Source organism: Tachypleus tridentatus, chromosome 4 (assembly GCF_004210375.1).
Source record: "Tachypleus tridentatus isolate NWPU-2018 chromosome 4, ASM421037v1, whole genome shotgun sequence".
Taxonomy (NCBI): Eukaryota; Metazoa; Arthropoda; class Merostomata; order Xiphosura; family Limulidae; genus Tachypleus; species Tachypleus tridentatus.
In genome coordinates, this window is record NC_134828.1 from 102636089 (window position 1) to 102654720 (window position 18632).

At 36.0% G+C, this 18632-nt stretch overlaps 1 long non-coding RNA gene across 1 annotated transcript in view; it reads left to right on the forward strand.

The window, feature by feature from the left end:
* The first annotated feature begins 298 nt into the window (after positions 1-298).
* Positions 299-18632, forward strand: part of LOC143248391 (uncharacterized) — a 44165-nt gene continuing 25831 nt past the window's right edge. Inside the window, exon 1 of the long non-coding RNA XR_013026960.1 lies at positions 299-395. This is a non-coding gene — a long non-coding RNA (uncharacterized LOC143248391). The remainder of the gene's footprint in view (positions 396-18632) is intronic.

Below are 18632 nucleotides of genomic sequence, written 5' to 3' on the forward strand. Positions count from 1 at the left end.
GTTTTTGTGCAGTTTGCTAATACGTTGTTTTGACATGAAAATAGTGGCCCATTTAAAGTCTCTCGTTTCATCACGCGATCTCGTGTCTTTGTCTCTTTCTCGGTTTTTCGTATTTGGTATCATTCCCTCCGCCCATGTATATGTATGGGCATCCTTGGGTTAGCAGAGCGAACAAATCAGTATGTCCCAGGCAGAGAATTCCATGAGAGAGCGACTAGTCAGTCACGTGGTGACATGATCGCGAAACAAAGAAACCGAGGGTTTTTTTTTTGCATTAGTATGGTCCTTAGTTTACAGAGTCCCATTTGGCTTTCATCGTGATTGACTCTGCAGAGATTCATCTCAAGAGAATAAAAGCTGAAGATGAAGACACTGGTCGTCCACTTACTACAAAGGTATTCAAACTGATTTTATTTTCATAGTTGTTGTGCCTCTAATAAGAATCGTTTTCAGTGCCGTTAAGAAGTAGCTTACCAATTTTTCAAGCAACTGGAATCTCAGTCGAGTTTTCAAATTCAAATAACGCAGCACAGTTCCTATTTGACCCTCTAGTGTTTAAAAATTATAATATTAGACTTATGAAAATATGATTATGCTTTGCCAGTATGAAAACTTCCTTCCCTTTTTCATTTTATCATCCAATGAAATTTAAATACACTACGAATCAAAGATGAAAATATATTAACTAGCTTGAGATATTTTTTTAAAAATATATATATTCAGAAGAAAAACCACGTATCTTAAACATATACGTGTGTATGTGTAACTAAACGTCAATGAAGTTTGTCGCTACCACTTTTGTTTGATGCAAAGATAACCTCATGCATATATTTATTTTATATGTTCCATATATTTTTCCCCATTTTTAAATCCATTAGTCATTTTTGTCTTTTAAATATTTTATTTCGTGTTCGACCAGCATTGAAATTCACCCAAGGTAAACACCAATACAAAAATGATAAGAACAATTTGTTATGGTATGTTTGGTATGTTTTTTATGTGACTGATACGGAATTATCTTTTTAAGTGGCTGGACATGATTATGTTCAATCAATTCCGACACTAAAGTAAATATAGAAAAACTTAAGGGAACAGTTCCAGGTGTTTGTTCAATAAGTGGGACGAATAGTCTTAAAATGACAAAAAGTAAGTTCACAACTTGTGGAAACCATTTATTACAGTTGCTGTTTCGATGCCTTTAAGGACGAAACTATGGCCATAAAAAATAAAATATTTGTGACACACGCAAATATTTTTATTTCTCCAATTCTGCAAGACCTGGCATGGCCGGATAGCTGGACTCGCAATCTGAGGGGCGCGGGTTCGAACTCTGCCATTGAACATACTTACCCTTTCAGTCATGAGGGTGTTATAATGTGGCGTTTAATCTCACATTTTACCGATACGTTCGAGCCTAAGAGTTGGTGGTGTGTGGCGTTGACCCGCCGCATTTCCTCTAAACTATCACCTATGTAGAGTTATGTGTAGAGTTATATGTAGAGTTATGTGTAGAGTTATATGCAACAAGAAGCATTTCACAAATAATGACTGTATCATAAAAAAATATCAATTGAAACGCGAAAACAATGCAAAGAAACTTGTCCAGCATTTCTTCGTTCACGCAGTTTGTTTGTTAATAAATCCAACGCAGGGAACAGATCCTAAATTTTAGCCTTATGTACCCACAAACTCATCATTGGGTTATCGAAGGCTGTTTTATGCAGACATAAAAGTGTAAGTCTGAGAACGTAGAACAATCACACTGATATAAGCTTTTGTGCCTCACAGTTAATATAAAAACATATTTCGTATTTATGCAGTAGTCTTACTATTGTTGTGGAGGAATTAGAGAAAGGCATGGTGTGGCCGAATGATCCATGGTACGCATCCCGTGAATAGTTTTGCGCGAACATTTGAAGAAACCTCAGCTGTTTATGTTACCATAACCTACCCTCATGTTTATGTCACCATTATCTATCTTTGTTGTTTATGTTACCATAACCTATCTTTGTTGTTTATATCACCATTACCTATCTTTGTTGTTTATGTTATCATTACCTATCTTTGTTGTTTATGTTACCATAACCTATCTTTGTTGTTTATGCTACCATAACCTATCTTTGTTGTTTATGTTACCATAACCTATCTTTGTTGTTTATGTTACCATTATCCTATCTTTGTTGTTTATGTTACCATAACCTGTCTTTGTTGTTTATGTTACCATTATCTATTTTTAAACGTCGAATAACGAAAGGAATATGTAGTTGTTTCGGCTTTGAAATACAGTTGCATTAAAACTATTTTTAACAGTTGTGGTTTGTTAATAAGCGCAAAGTTACACAAAGGGCATTGAAACCCGGTTGGTAGTGGTATCAGTTCACAGACATACCGCTGTACCACTGGGCTCCTTTTATTTTTTCGAAGGGACGTATACGGAGTGAAATGTTGAAACATAACTAAAGTAACTGATTCTAAAAGATTTATCGTGCGTGTTAAAACTTATAGAAATCTGTCAGTTAGTCAGTAGCATTGGTGTTACGTTTGGAAGTTAAATAATGTTGAAGTAGGAAGTTTTACACCATGTGTTATGCCTTGTGACTGAATATGATAAAAGTAGCAAAAACACAAATGCTGCTTATTCCCAAGAACTTGCACAAGATTGTTCAAACTACACAATTTGGTGTGAATTTCACGCAAAGCTACACGAGGGCTATCTGCGCTAGCCGTCACTAATTTAGCAGTGTAAGACTAGAGGGAAAGCAGCTAATCATCACCACCCACCGTTAACTCTTGGGCTACTGTTTTACCAACGAATAGTCAGATTGACCATAACATTATAACGCCTCCACGGCTGAAAGGGCGAGCATGTTTGGTGTGACGGGGATTCGAACTCGCGACCCTCGGATTACGAGTCGAGGGTTTAACCACCTGGCCATGCTGGGCCGTTTGTTTTTTTTAGGCGGGGCGTAGATTGATCTATGATGTAAGCAGCTGTTTGTAAACCGTTTCGCGCCGTTTCGCGGCGAAACAACGCAGACAGTCTTATGTTCAGTTCAGTTTACGCTATAACAAGCAAATGTCTTTAATATATTAATAAATGTGAAGTAGTACAAAGGAAAACATATTTTTTCCCGCTTTATTTCACCGGAATGAATGTATTCTTGTTCATAGAACATGCACAAAGTAAACCTCTTATAACATATTTGTATTCCCAACACGATAAATGGTAAAGTGGTTTTACGCCTGCTTTTACTATAAAAAAATACTCATATATATATATATATGTTCACGTTTTTTTCATAAGCTATAATACTTTTTCACGCCATAACGATAACGTAATTGGTCTTAAGTATATCAGATATGGGTTTTTTAAAGTTTACGTATGCGAAACTGCAGTATTTTCTCTATCATAATTGACATAACAAACTTAATATTCAAAACCAGTTCAAAAGAGGTGGATATTGGTAACCTACCCGGCACCCGCTTACTTCCTGGAGTCTAATGTTTTATCTTTCTTCTTGATAACGAAAAAAAAAAAAAATCTTAGTAACCTGTAACATAATTTCTTTTAATACTTATAACGAACCCAAGATTTAACGTCACAATTCTGCAAACTAAGCAGTATGTTATCCAGTTCTGTAAGACCATTGTCATGGTAACACTGTTTGAACCCAGTAATAAACCTCACGTATTTAGCGCTGTTTCGCTAGTTTTTCTGGATGATAGTAAAGTTAATTCAAGCAAAATAACAATAATAATAAACAGTTGGTGTTAAAGATAATTAATATTGTGTTAGTAATCCTTGATAAATTATTTAAACAATACTGATAATAAGTACACTTCACTTATTTAACCTGCTTCAAACCGTTACAGTGGTTTCTCTTTCAACAGATAATATAAATAGCGCCTAAACTGATTTTATGTTTGTCGTAACCCAGACGACCTGATAAGCTACAGAACTGACAAAAGGTCTCTTCGGCACTGGGTATGGCAGGGATATTGTGGTAAATAACTTATAAACATTTAACGACGGTCTAAACTAAGAAATACAGAATTCACACAAAACTTTCTTACAAACATTTTCATAATCCGAACTTTCAAGGACATAAATCTTTAATCGATCGAATGACTTCACCCTAAGCAGAGCTGACCGTTAGAAAATATTGGTTCTGTTAGGGGCGATTCTAATGGACAAATATCCGTTCTCCAAAAATATATTACTGTATGCTTTGTTTGTTCGTTGTTAAGTAAGAAGTATACACTGTTCTATCTCTGACGTGCCAACCACGAGTGTTGATAAGTCTTGAGACTTGCCAGTGGGGAGCACGTGCAAGATTAATCTGTGTTTTCACTCATAAGAGCTTAGAAGCATCAACACTTATCAACTGCATCCTGATAGTTCAGCCAACTATACAAAAAAAAAAAAAAAAAGTACACCACGTATATACCGATAACTCATAAAATCAAATCTATTCCGGTCACTGTAAGAAAGAATTACTCTTTATTCGAACGATATATAATACCCACATTTGCGGCTCTATTGAGCACATTATCTACCGTAAACACTTAACGTCAAATAATATCAATGTATTAATGGCTTGTTAAACCGTAATATCCTGAAGTATCAAAATGCACTGGCTTGTTAAACCGTAATATTCTGAAGTATCAAAATGCACTGGCTTGTTAAACCGTAATATCCTGAAGTATCAAAATGCACTGGCTTGTTAAACCGTAATATCCTGAAGTATCAAAATGCACTGGCTTGTTAAACCGTAACATCCTGAAGTATCAAAATGCACGTATATATTTTTTTGTATATTTTAGCTGTTTCAAATCTCCCTCCTCTAGAACAGCGGTAAGTCTATGGATTTACAACGTTAAAATCAGGGACTCGATTCCGCTTGGTGGGCTCAGCAGATAGCCCGATGTGGCTTTGCTAAAAGAAAACCCACACACGCAGTTTCAAACCATTATTTAATGAAAGTGGCGTCTTTCTAGCTGATACCAACATCAGGCTTGTCTGTTAGTCGTTAGTTTGTTGAAACTTTATGACCAAAAAACCATTGCATTTTTTGATTGTTGTCCCAGTATTTGCATAAAGCACAAAGTAATTATTAACATGTAACTTTCATCTGGTTAGTGGTTTGCTTAATATCTATTATGTGCAAAGTTCAATTTACTTTTACTTTTTGCATACATCTGTCTTTCCTTTGTCTTCCAGTAATGTACACCCTTGTGCAAATTAATTGAAACAAGACCGAAAATTACGATTTTTTTTTAATTTTTGCGTTTTATTTCTAAGAATCCAAAAATTACTCACAAATTATTACATGATATGACCGCCTTTATTTTTCAGAAGATCATTAAGTTCACGAGTTGGCATCGAGTCCACGAGTTGACTGCAATCTTTACTAATTTTTGGATCGTGGTACCACACCTCAATTATGGCCTCAATTAGCTTATCTTTCGTAGTACAGACTTTTCCCCGAAGTCTTTCTTTACAAATCGCCTAAAGATTTTCAATAGTATTTAAGTCCGGAGAGTTTTCAGGCCAGTCCAGCACCTTTATTCGCGTTGTAGTCATAAAATTCTTCACAAGTTTCGATGTGTGGCACGGAGCCATATCTTGCTGAAAAATGCCAGATCCATCTGGAAATCTCTTATTTAATTCTGGAACGACTTCTCTGCAAAACTTCGATGTACTGTGGTCCTCGCATCATACCTTTTACGATATGTAAGCCTCTGACGCCATAGTAGCTGAAAAAGCCCCAAAACATCTTCTTCAAGGGATGTTTTACGAACTGATTGATGTAAGATTCTCGAAGTTTCTCACCTGGAGATCTGCGAACATGCAGACTTCTTTGACCCTGTACGAAGAAATGAGTCTTGTCACTGAATAACACCTTCTTTCATTGTTCTTGCATCCAGTTCTTGTATTTCAGACCCCATTGATACCATTTTTTCTTCATTGAGTTGGTAAGAAGTTGTTTCTTGACTGGTCTCCTTGCCCTTCTAATGTAATTTTGAATGACGTAATATTCCTCAAACTTTCGTCATATATCCCAAAAATAAATCGACCGTACTGCAAAACACAGCTAATGACGCCGTCTGTGTGAAAAAATGACTATTAAAAAAAATCAGAGGGTCCAGCGAGTCTACACCGGCCGCCATGCTGAAAATATTGTAAAATGACCATTTGTTTCAATTAATTTGCACAAGGGTGTAGTTTAGTGTTAGCTGAGTGTGTCTCGTAACAAATATCATTTAACACAGAGTGCACTTCAGTTCGTTTATTCGAATCACACCTGGTGCGCAATTGATTCTTTTGAGGACCGAACGTTGCACGCTGTATACTTTAAGCATGTGCACTGAAAGGTTCAGTGTATAGTAAAATGTAAAAAACGAGTTACTATTGATATAGTAATTGAACCTTGAAAGCACTAATTTTCAATGACTACAAATACAGAATTTACGTATCATCTTAAAAGCAACTGAGAATATTTTTTTTTCTGTTTTAAACACATAAAACATTTTGTATAAATAAATAACAAGTCGTCTATAAATCGGTTTTGACCAATTCCGTGTTAGAGGGGAGGAGCTTTTCTTTTTGGGTGTTGACCAGACCTGTTTGGTTTGTTTGTTTGTTTTTAAATTTCGCGCAAAGCTACTAGAGGGCTATCTGCACTAGCCGTCCATAATTTAGAAGAGGGAGACCAGAGGGAAGGCAGCTAGTCATCGCTACCCACCGCCAACTCTTGGGCTACTCTTAACAAACGAATAGTGGGATTGACCGTCACATTATAACGCCCCCACGGCTGAAAGGGCGAGCATGTTTGATGCGACGGGGATTCAAACCTGCGACCTTCAGATTACGAAGCGAACGCCTTAATCCACTTGACCACGCCGGGCCTTGACTCGTTTGGAGATAAACGTCTTTGTCTGAAGTCACTGATATTCTTGCACGTATGATATTTGCACCTTTTTTCTTTGCTACAGTTCTTCGAATACATTTGAAAAAATGACGAGATTCTCGTGTTACATCTTTTAGTTGTAATGAGTGATTCTTTTACCTGCGTCACTATGTATAGGGTTTCGGATTGAAAGCAGTATTACGTTTTGTTCATCTCTTCTGCTCTACTGGTGTATAAACATACCACAAATTTTCTATCGCCTTATATTCATAAATAGTGTAATTAATTTATCAGTTATTTCTGTTCTGTGCTATTTTCAGGAAGGTCGTTAAGCTTGTTTCGTTCCAGCTGCGTTTATTCCTTGTCATTCCATTGAGATCACGTTTGGTTTGCTCATGGGAGGGAGGGGTATAATGCTGTATGTTGTAGATGAATGTTGACAGCAGTGCTCTTCAATGTTAGGTTAGGTAGTATCTCGAGGTTACGGCCTCCCCTATTTTGGGATGAGAATAACTAGTTACTGTGGGTAAATACGACGTTACTTGTGAAATAAAGAACCTTGAATTTAAGTGGTCTGGTTTATGCAGTTCCGATCCAGTTAAGCCGGCTGTCCATCTTCCGAGCAAGTATACACACCGTGTTTTTTCTGAGTTTTCTTTCTAATATATTTATTCTGCTTTCATAGATTTAGATATTCAGGTACATATCTATTACTCTGTAATATACAAATTGACCAATCGCCTGTTGTTTAAAGGACCTATCCCATTTCTCTAAGAATAATCAATTCCACCTGAATATACAATGATACCAGTACAGAGTCTTTAACCGTTAATGTATGGAAACGTTTGGTTCTAATTTTCTTTATGTAGTATTTGGCCATCAGCTCTTCTGTTCATTTTATAGCACTGTTATCACCTTCATTTGAAAACAATATCCTTGCCAAATGCTAGGCACTCCTCAATTGATTAGTGTGGAGTGGCTTTATAATTTCGTATAAAATAATCTCAAGTTAGGTATTCATGGCTGCTTTGTGTATTACCAACGTTCAATAATTAAATAATATGTTGTGGAGGTTTAATAAAAGACGATGACACAATAGAAACTCAATAATTGTTACAATATTATTGTTTTTAGCAGAATTATATAAGTTATTCAGAACAAACTTTTCTGTAACGATGTTGTATTATTGTTTGTAGTTGGGAGTTCGTTCATAGTAGGTGGATGTTCTTTTATTAAAATGTCCCCCTTAGCGGTAAGTCTGTGGACAATTAATGTTTCATGTAAACTCTGTTTTATAGTTTTGATCAACTTAAAGTGTTTCAATTTGAATTTTGTTTTGTAGTTTTATTAGAGACAAGTTATACCATAGTACTTATTTTAATATTTGAAAGTTTTTGCATTTAGATCATGTATTATTGTAGTTTAATATATTTTCAAAATATACTTTAGTTAGTCATGGTAGCTGCGCATAATAAGCTAACTGATTAATTTATTTGCATGTTCATGGTTTCCAGAGATGAACTGAGAAGGAAGGGAAAGCTGTGATGTTCTTAATATCAAACCTGCCAACTCTTGTTCTAAAATTTCAAAATTTTAATAATTACTGTATTTTTCTCGACTTTAGTTGCCTCTAAGAGTCAACTATTGGGTGTTTTAAACCAATATTTAAGAAATGTCATGTCTTTCTAAACTGCCTGTGTGCTCTAATTGATATTTAAGGTGTCTCAATTTTCCGGGTATAATCTTCTCTGGTTGCTAGAAATACAGAACTTTTATTTACCTCTTACTCGTATCATTTGGTGCAGCCATAGGCCTATATAGTTGTAGGTAGGCATGCTATCTATTTTTTTTATTTTCTTGTCTTATTATGTTATTGCTCGAAAGCTACCACCCAGTGGCACAGCGATATGTTTGAAGACTTACAGCCCTAGAAACCAAGTTTCTATACCCCGTGTGAATAGAACAGATAGCCTATTGTGTTGATTTATGCTTAACTCAAACAAAAATTTTCGAAATTTGTTAGTTATTCTGGTACGTGTGGTTTTTACATAATGCATATTCAAGATAGTCGTCAATCTGATTTTGTTCTTTGTCGCTCTCTTTAGATAAAATCTAGTCTTTCCATGAAGGCTAGGACTTTAAAACTGTGCCTCGTGTTTGACTGTAGACAACAATTTCCTCTAATGGTAAAACACGTGGCACCTCGATATTATTACCTGCCATTAATCTGAATAAGAATGAACAACTGCACGAATACTACTGCTCACTCTGGGCCAATCTGACATTAATAAGTTATCTGAGTGATGTAAGGTTTAGTTTATTCAGTCTGATAGAAATATTTATCGAGTGCAGTCAAAGGTATTGTAGAGAATCTAAAGAAAGAACACACACTGTACTTTTTTATATGCAATAAACATTCTTCATTATGTCTTGCACTGTGTCTTATAACTGTATTTCCTTTTCAAACACAAAGTCAGTTTTAGAGTAATTCAGAACTACTCAACTATAAATATCTTGCTTAAATCTCCCATCATTCTGCTAACTTGTCTTGTCATTCTTGAGAAGGTCAGTTCAATTTGAGAATACGACAACGTAGTACGAAGGAGAAGATTTTGTTATTGTGATTACAAGAGATACCATTATTGTATTCTGCGACCATATTTACCTCCCCTTACTCATATTCTTATGTTTAAATGTAAAACTACTTCTATATAATAAAAATGGCAGTTCCCACATCTCACAGGATTTACAATCAAGAGGAAGAGTCTGATGTATGATACAGGTGTTTGGGTCCAAGAGCAGAACTCTCCTAAACATTGGACTTCGCCAATGTTGTAAAGAGTCAGGACTTCCATTCCTGATAGCTCAGGAAGAAGAGGTGCTAATGTCTGGTGCACACATAATATTCATTCACACACTTCCTCTGAGAATTGATATCGGTGTGACAGAAGCATAGACGACTGAGGATTGTGAAGGTGTTGTGGCATCTGATAAGTCTGAGGTCAAGTAATGCAGTTGATATAAGACACTCTTATCTTTACAAGTTAGAATAACCCTACTTCAACTCTGGTTGAAGCCGTTTGATGATGGTGAGAATATACTGGAAGAATCACAGAATTTATAGTGGAGGTAGGTATTAAACAATGAAGGTGGTAAACCATTTGGCAGTAGGTAGCTTCTCTGAACTGAGAGGTGTACTTCCAGACAACCATGGATCACGAAGGTATCTGGTGTTACACAGAACTGATGGACGAGTTGCTAACAGCAACTCCCTGTTATGCCACCCTGAAACACTGATTAATTAGATGCACGACAGTTGGAGTCCCTGAGCATGCCTACTATACTACTCGTGATGCCTAGGACATCTTAATCAGATGGTAGCTGAGAGTTCATGAAGGTAAACTTCTAGCCACGAACATGAATGCAGAGTTAATAACATAAAACAGATGCTATCCCGGTATTGAAGGGTGCAGTATATTTTTTTATTTATAATTTCCTAAAGTATTGCAGGCAGATAACTGCTTTGAATGTTTGATATCCTGAATAGCCTGGAGAATGCCTGATCTTGAATTTGGATATCCCAATGATAAACTCCATCAAGTATTTGAGTGAACACAAGGACACAACTATGGGACTGCAGGACAATCATTGCTGAGTTACATCACAGCTTTAATCAGATGGAAAATTTAGCAATTCATCAGACTTAGAAGAAGGGTATCATAGAGTAATAGGCAATCAACACGTACGATCATCTGCATTATTTGCAAAGTGAAGCCTACCTTGCAATGGTTTTGGCAGACTGTGAGGATATCCTTGTTGAGTGTGTTTGTGTGTTTTTCTCATTGCAAAGCCACAATGGGCTATCTGCTGTGTCCACCGTGGAAAATCGAACCCCTGATTTTAGCGTTGTAAATCCAAAGACTTACTTCTGTAACAGCGAGAAATATCCTTCAACTAAAAAAAACTGAGAACAACATATCACGGAGATGTATTTAGTTGATCGACTGCTAAGCTTTAAAAACGAACAATTAAATTTATTAAAAGTTTGTTTGTTATTAAGCACAAAGCTACAAAAAGAGTTGTCTGTGCTCTGCCATGAATACTGAATCCCGGTTCCTAGCAGTATAAGTCCGCAGACCACTGTGGCACCTGGGGGCTTGTTAAAAATAATATAAAATACGAGTAATATTTAATATACTTTTTTTTACTTGCATTTATAGCATTTACTAACTTCACCCAAAATTATACAGCCAGCCATGTCCAGATCGTTAAGGCACTCGACTCGTAATCTGAGGGTCGTGGGTTCGAATCCCCGTCACACCAAACATGCTCGCCCTTTCAGGCGTGGAAGCGTTATAATGTAACGGTCAATTCCACTATTAGTTGGTAAAAAGTAGCCCAAGAGTTGACGGTGGGTGGTGATAGGGCAGATAGCACTCGTGTAGTTTTGAGCGAGATTGAAAAGAAACAAAATTGTATTCAAAAGTTATTAAATATCTCAGCTCATGTAGTTTTGATATATAGGTATATTACCAGCCTTTAAAGTCACTAAGTAACTATAAATTATTTCATATTTATAAATATTAAATATTCTGATGAAAAATAATAACTATGTCATCTTAAAACCACGGTTTACGTAAATAAACATTGGCCAATAGGTGAGCTGTATAGTATTTTGATCTAATCAATTTTCCTTTTTAATATCCTGAAAATAATAATCCGCTCGTAAACCGTAAGCATATAATACACAGATACGGCACACAGTTTGTGATTACAGTGCAACAGTTCATAAACAGCCTGCTATACGAAACTCGGAAACAGTGCCTTACAAAATTATTTAAAACGACTAAACGCAACAACGCAAGTTTTATAAAGAAAGGTAAATTCGTAATTATCAAATCCTCAGAATATTAAAATATCTCTGAAGCCTGCCTCATAACAATTACAATTACTTCTTTAGTAAAATTTATTCAAAAACAAAATGTTCTTGAAACAAGTTTTGTTGGTAATTAAGTACAAAGGTACACAACGGTCTGTCTGAACTCTGCCAACCACGGGCATCGAAACCCGGCTTCTAACGTTGTGAGTCCGCAAATATTTCCGCTGTGCCACTGGTTGTAACATACCCATAAATCTTTGTTTCACTTATAATAAATTCATTTTTTTACATCATTCCTGAAATAATCCGACCATTCTGTTAGTTCACTGCCAATGACCCCGTATACTTCACGCATTTCTTTCCTTTCTACCTTCTTTTCACACTGGAGTAATGAATTCCAATAACATCGTCCCCGGAAGACTAAAATACTCGAAAGGCGCCTTAGTTGGAAGTGAAATTGATCCTAAGCTGAAATACGATATCATTAGTTCCACCCCTTACCCTTAAAGTATCCTGTCTTGTTTTTTTTAAGGTTTAGATTTACTTGCTAATGTATTGGTTTTGCCGAATTTTATGTAATGAGCTGATATATTTATATTTACAAAAAGTAGTGAGTTAAACAGAGTAGCTGCTACACCTTATATTCAGGGTAATGTACATGACTATCATAATCTGAAGTTATTGTTTTTTATTTTATTTTTATTTTTTGCATAAATTATCTTACTAACGTCATATCTCACGGTTTTTCTACTTTAACAAATCTGTTTGAATTAAATTCTGAAATATGTGTTATTAATAGTTATAAACGATGTATCTTTTACCAGTTGACTTGTATTTGAATTACACCGTAAACCCCTAAACGACTAGGCTTACAGCATGTCATTGATATTAAGAAACACCTATGGTTAAACACATGACGTAGTTTTTATAGTAAACTACTCATGATTGAAGCAGCAGCCAGCCATGAGGATTTCAAATTATTCTTTACTTCACTACATTAACTCAGCTCTCATTTCTTAACACAGGTTTGAAATGTGCATATCAGTGAGAAACAACAACAAACAGTTTCCACAATGGACTTTATAAATCAAGTAATTCAAAGTTAGCTAAACAAAAACAGTAATTTTTACATCGTAACTGAAATGTAACCATAATAATTCCTTATTGCTGACAGATACTGGAAACAAGCTATTCTGATTTGAAATCAATTATACAACTTGTATCATTGAGTGTGTTCTCAAGTGGAAGCGATGTGTGTTTTAAAGCCTGTATGTACATTATTGTTTGTTTTGTTTTGTTTTCAGGTAAAAAGTGGTATATTTGTCGAAACTATTTCTAGGTTATATTGGTTCCAACACTCGGCAGTTAACAGTTTGCATAAAAGAACATGTAAATTTAACAAACGCACTGGACAAATACCAAGCAAAGAAAGAACGTAGGTGCATAAGCGGAATACGGAAGCAAGAATACTGAAATAACCTGCTTTCAAATTATACCAGGGTCCTATTGCGGTGTCCCACAATCCTTAAATAATTAACTACTTCAACTAGCATAAAAAAGGGAAAAACTCCTAACTCATAAAGATTTGCACAAGTAGCATTGCCACCCAGTGAAATAAGCTTACCAAATCATAGATTGCGGACATAGTCTCCAGCTGGCACGAGTTTCTATTGGACAGCCAATAGCCATTTCGACTCTTCATTGGTAAAGAGCATTCCAAGAGTTGAAGATGATCGACGCTAATTACATTATTTTACTTCAATATATCACTTCAGTATTAGAGCCTGATGTCATAGATTGCCCTCCAGAAGCTTCGAACGAAAATCATTGTTGTATATATGCAACTTTCACTAGAATCAAACAAAACGAGCAGTGTCTGTCTATGTCTTCAGCTTACTGGAAAGATTTTAGTAACAAGCAAAACACATGCATGAAATCTTAGAACCAAATTACCCAAATGAAGTCAATACTAATTATGGAAGGAAATATATATACACCATCACACTGTTTGCAAACATATAGCAACATTCGACTTATGATAATTTCAACACTTCTTCAAATAAAATGATGGCATCTTTTCAGTAGGCATCTCTACACTTTTAGTCTAAGTCGTGTTTCATTCATGTTTTCACTTAACGCTTTTAAGTATTGCGGAATTATATTTCAATCCACACAAAACAAAAACAAAACATTTTTGAAAACTGCCAATTATAATGTTCCTCAAACCTTCACGAAGTTAAGCAACTCGTAAGAATTATAATAATATATCGCGTCATTTCTCTTCCAAGTGCATTTTAAGCTATATCAGTTACAGTTATTTCACTTTGGACATATTGTAATATTATACTGTTTTTTTTCCAACACAGCTCATTTGTTTGTACTCACAATATACAGGCGTTTCAAAAAACTTATTTTAAGTGCTGTCTGTTTTTCTTTCCTTCACGACGTTTTGTTACCAAACTGTTTATCAATGCCAAGTTGTAGGACTCTTACATTACCACAATATGTCATGCATTTTAAGGATCAAGAAATCTTGCCAAACTCTTTCATATTTTTTTATATAAGAATTTATTTTTTAAGACTTCGTCGCTGGCTTGTTTTATTGTTGATTCGACTTCGTGTAATGAATGTCTTACTACAAGTTAATATATTTTGTAAACATTACGTTAGTCGAAAGCTATACGCTAGGATAACTACATACCAAAAATACCTAGAATATTCTAACACTGTTTATCAAAGTACTGGATAATATTTAAAATTCTCTCATCAGACATGAGAAGATACGTTTTATACTTGTCTCTTTTAAGTGCTGAACTGCTGCATTACCGCAGACCACAAAAGTCAAGGCGAGAAGAATTGTAAGTCGTTCTACTCGGCGAAGACTCGAACTTGCTTCTTTGTAAAACATCCACGTGTTAACAGTTTTAAAATACCTGTTTAATATAAGCAGAAATGTAGCTTTTAATAGAAAACACTGAATGCAATGTAAATACTCACGTATGTAATCTAACAGTTACTTCATCGTTAGGCTCGGCATGGCCAGATGGGTTAAGGCGTTCAACTCGTAAGCCGAGGGTCGCGGGTTCTAATCCCGGTCGCACCAAACCTGCTCGCCCTTTCAGTTGGGTAAGCGTTATAATGTTATGGCCAATCCCACTATTCGTTGGTAAAAGAGTAGTCTAAGAGTTGGCGGTGGGTGATGAATAGCTGTCTTCCCTCTAGTCTTACACTGCAATACTAGGGACAGCTAGCGCAGATAGCTCTCGTGTAGCTTTGCGTGAAATTAGAAAAACAAACATTTTTAAATATATATTTTTCTCTACAAGTGGGTTTTCTCGTCATTGGCCCGGCATGGCCAAGCGTGTTAAGGCGTGCGACTCGTAATCTGAGGGTCGCGGGTTCGCATCCCGATCGCGCCAAACATGCTCGCCCTTTCAGCCGTGGGGGCGTTATAATGTGATGGTCAATTCCACTATTCGTTGGTAAAAGAGTAGCCCAAGAGTTGGCGGTGGGTGGTGATGACTAGCTGCCTTCCCTCTAGTCTTACACTGCTAAATTAGGGACGGCTAGTACAGATAGCCCTCGAGTAGCTTTGTGCGAAATTCAAAAACAAACAAACAATTCTCGTCATCACTGGTTAGGCCACAATATTTCACCACCAAATAAATAACTTATTCTACATGAGCTCTTACAAAAAAGAAACAAAAAACTTTTGTTAATTGCTTTCAAAAAGTTTTTTGATGTATTCTTTTTTATATACAGTTAGAGGGCAATAAATCAAGCATGTTGTTTGGATTTTCTAACTCATTTGGGTCATCCTGTGCTTAACTGGCATTTTACATTAATATGACGCGACTCTTGTAAATGTGACCCCACAATATAATATTATTTCGGTAATTATGAAGCCATACAGCGTTATACTTTAATGTATCCTAAACCTCCTATGGTATTAAAAGTTTGGTACGTATGAATCACTACATATTATTACTTACACTTAAGAGAATCTCAGAAGTAACGAGTGAAAGGAGTGCGTTCTAGGACAGCTGTTCGTTAGAAAGACAACTTTGAATCGTGTATATCAGAAACGATTCGTTTTTTTGTTTCTTTTTTATTTTGTTTTTTTACCATGACATAAACCGGTGCGAGATGGGTTTTAGCGGGAAAGTCTTAAAATAAATCTCCTGATTCTTAAGCTAGTGCATATAAATGTTTTTTATAGACAATTGATCATCAGCTAGGTGCTGAAATAACACGTTGAAAGAGTCAAAGTACCTGGTACCTCTTGTGTTAATTTGTAACACTCAAGTTTCTAAACTAAATGGCAAGTGTCATAACAACAACGCTATAACTGTTTATGTAACTGACGTTCTAAAACTCACCTCGCTGTGAAGGACAGACTGACTTTGAAGATAAACACTTGAACTTGGCCCAGCATGGCCAGGTGGTTAAGGTACTCACTCGCAATCGGAGTGTTACAGGTTCGAATCCCCGTTACACCAAATATGCTTACCTTTTCAGGCGTGGGAGTGTTATAAAGGTGACGATCAATCCCATTATTCGTTCGTAAAAGAGTAGACCAAGAGTTGGCGGGGGATGCTGATGATTAGCTGCCTTCCATCTAGTCTTATACTGCTAAATTAAGAATGGCTAGCACAAAGATACTTCACGTGATTTTGCTCGAAATAAAAAACAAAACAAAAAATGTTTGCTTTTTAGCAAAAAACCACACGAGGGGCTGTCCTTCGTGGAGAATCGAACCACGTATTTTAGCGTTTTTAAGTCCGTAGATTGATCGCTGAGTCAAAAGGAAAAGAAATTTGAAAACCGATCCATTAAAAGTCGGAATCGGTAATTAATTGAATACTTTGTCTATACAAAATGAGGCCAAGTAATTTATGTGTATATTTAAACTAGCTTTATGTCATATTAATGAAAGCCCTTTGGTTGCACAGCGGTATGTCTGTAGATCTACAACACTATAAACCGTTGTGAGAAGAGTACGGTTGACCTTTTGTGTAGCTTTGTGCTTAACTTCAAATAAACAAACAGAGCAAAGAGATTTTGCATTTTTTAAATGTTAAATCTTAACTAAAACATATAAATATAAAACATGCAAGAAAATAAATGGTATTAGGTTGTCTTTATAACACCTTATTCCAAGTTATCTTATAATGAGGTAGGCTAAGTACAGGGCAACAGTTGTATAAAATTATGAAAAGACGAGACTATGACTGTTTAGGTTTCCTTTTCCTATTTCTCGATTGTAAACACAAGATTTGTTTTTCCACACTGTGAGGAGCAAGGGTGGGGTGGATAAACATACATTTTAATGTTATGTTTATAAAGTGTTCGACGTAGAGCATACTGTTTGTTTGTTTTGAATTTTGTGTAAAGCTACACGAGGGCTATCTGCGCTAGTCGTCCCTAATTTAGCAGTGTAAGACTAGAGGGAAGGCAGCTAGTCAACACCACCCACCGCCAACTCTTTGGCTACTCTTTTATCAACGAATAGTGGAATTGGCCGTCACGTTATAACGCCTTCACGGCTGAATGGGTGAGCATGTTTGGTGTGACGGGGTTTCGAACCTGCGACCCTCAAACTGCGAGTCGAATGCCTTAATCACCTGGCCATGCCAAGCCCATTTTCTTGAGAAAACGTTTACGTAGAGAATTATGACTCCGTGACGACTGGTCACGCGCTACCATTCCATTCTTTTACAAAACTATCCCACAAAACATTTTGAACATTAAAGAAAAATAATTATCGCTTACGATAAATCTGACAACTGAAATATACTGCGAATTTTAAAAACGTCCCTAGAAATTACACTAGAATTCTGACTTGCTTTCGTCCCGTAGAAACTGAAATTCTAGTAAAACCGAAGTTTCGAAAGGTTTAGCAACAAAACTTAACGTGACGTTTCTACCGTTTCTTAGTATTGGTACGTTAGATCTTATATACTAGCTATATTCCTGTTTAAAAGCATGTGCATAATTAAATTCTTCAAAACCTTAAAACTGTGGACTCTTAAACAACGGGACTGTATATTGACTGTATTACTTTCAACGTTTTGATCTTCGAATAACTTTTCGCATCTTCTATTTTTTTGGCATTTGTCAACGATCGTCTTTAAACCTTCCAACACTTTGGAACACGAACGTTAGAAATCATATTATTCAGTTTCAGTATTGTCTCCGAATTATAGAAATGAGTTTAAACGCTTACTTCGGTTAATTCTAGATCAAAACTTCGCTGATGAGTGATGAAACGTGTCTTTATTTTTGAGCTAGATATATGATATTGAAATTAAATATACGTTCCATAAATATTGACTAAATTCGTTGTCTGTTGCGTTTCCAGGTGATTAGAACATTCGAATCGTTATCAGAGGGTCACGGGTTCAAATCCTCGTCACATCAAACATATTCGTCTTTTCAGCTGTGGGGGCGTTATATGTGAATGTCAGTCCCACTATTCGTTGGTAAAAGTGTACTCTAAGAGTGGGCGGTTCGTGGTGATGGCTACTTTCCTTCCTTCTTATCTTACACTACACTGCTAGTATATATAGCCCTCTAGTAGCTTCACGCGAAATTAAAAATACAAACAAATAAACTGTCCTTCCGTATTTGGTAAAGTTAAACCAAAACCACTTGAAATATGATGATGTTCTGGTTACTGCTAACTTTAAACATTATAATTAAGCATCATTAATAACTAACATTACACTTCACGTGGGGGAGGTATATACAGTAATATATACCATATACAGTAATAATTTTGAAGACTTAATGTTGCAGATCATTGAAGTACAATGAAAAGGACACGCCCCTAATTATTATTT